The sequence below is a fragment of the Octodon degus genome, unplaced genomic scaffold, assembly GCF_000260255.1.
Source record: "Octodon degus isolate 3935 unplaced genomic scaffold, OctDeg1.0 scaffold00087, whole genome shotgun sequence".
Classification (NCBI taxonomy): Eukaryota; Metazoa; Chordata; class Mammalia; order Rodentia; family Octodontidae; genus Octodon; species Octodon degus.
This window is the reverse complement of record NW_004524663.1, coordinates 11,666,547-11,667,573: the sequence shown is the minus strand read 5'-3', so window position 1 is coordinate 11,667,573 and position 1,027 is coordinate 11,666,547. Positions and strand designations below refer to the sequence as shown.

The following is a 1,027-nucleotide window of genomic DNA, read 5'->3' as shown; positions in this document are numbered from 1 at the left end:
GAATTGTAGAAATGCTGTAATTTCTTTAATTTCGTCTGTGACCCATTGATTATTCAAGAAGGTATTATTTAATTTCCATGTGTTTATATGGTTTCTGTGGTTTCTTTTGCCATTGCATTGCACTATGATCTAATAATGTGCATCAGATGATTTCAATTCATTTGCATTTATGTAAAAATTTTTTTTAGTCCTGCCTCAGGTTTATTTGTACAAAGAACACAGGAGGACACCAGCCCCCCACAGATGGCACCCCAGGGGTCACACCAGTCCTTCTGTTTTTACATCAGCAGATAAGAAGCTTTTACTGTGAGGCCTTCACGGGGACCTGGGCACCTTTGGGGGCCTGAGCTGGAGCAGAAGCTGGAGCCTGGGTCTTGGTTGAAGCCTCAGCCTTGGCTGGAGTTTGGGCCTTTGGCTGGCAAGGCCTGCAACCCTTGGCAATGCGGGCACAGATACGCTTCCCAAGCTTGGGGTGCGCAATATAGGCAAGTTGAGTGAACCTGCAGTTTACTCCCTTTGGAATGATCTTGGGCTTGACCTCCTTAGGCTTGACGAGGGCCTTAAGAGCCTCGGCGCATGCACTCATGGCCTTGGCGCTGTTTGCTGGCATCGTCTTGAAGCTCTTCTTGTTGTGCTGCTTGGCAAAATGCGTGTTCCCAAGGAACTTGTAATCTACCCTCTTCAGAGATTCATATCTTTGTGAATGAGGTTTCTTGATGCCATTTCTCTGCCATTTTAGGGACTGTTTGTGCGTGGTATGGTTCTTGGACTTGGCCATAACTGGAACCCATAAGCTGAGGATGGCATCAGATGCCCAGATTTCAAAGCTCACTGTCACATCTATTTAAATATGCTCTTTCTTTTTGGTTGTTTCCTTAACAAGTATGTTGTGACTTTCTTTGTCTCTTCTGATCAGCCTTGGAAATTTACTTTGTAAAAAGAATAGATACTATTGCTTTTTCAGGGTTTCTGTTCACTGGAATATTGTTTCCTATCCCTTGACTTTCAGTCTATGAATTTTTTTTTT

General features: G+C 43.7%; 1 pseudogene; it reads right to left on the bottom strand.

Annotated features, from left to right (window-relative positions):
- Positions 1–301: 301 nt before the first annotated feature.
- On the bottom strand, positions 302–778 carry LOC101590886 (annotated as a pseudogene).
- Between the last annotated feature and the right edge of the window lie 249 nt (positions 779–1,027).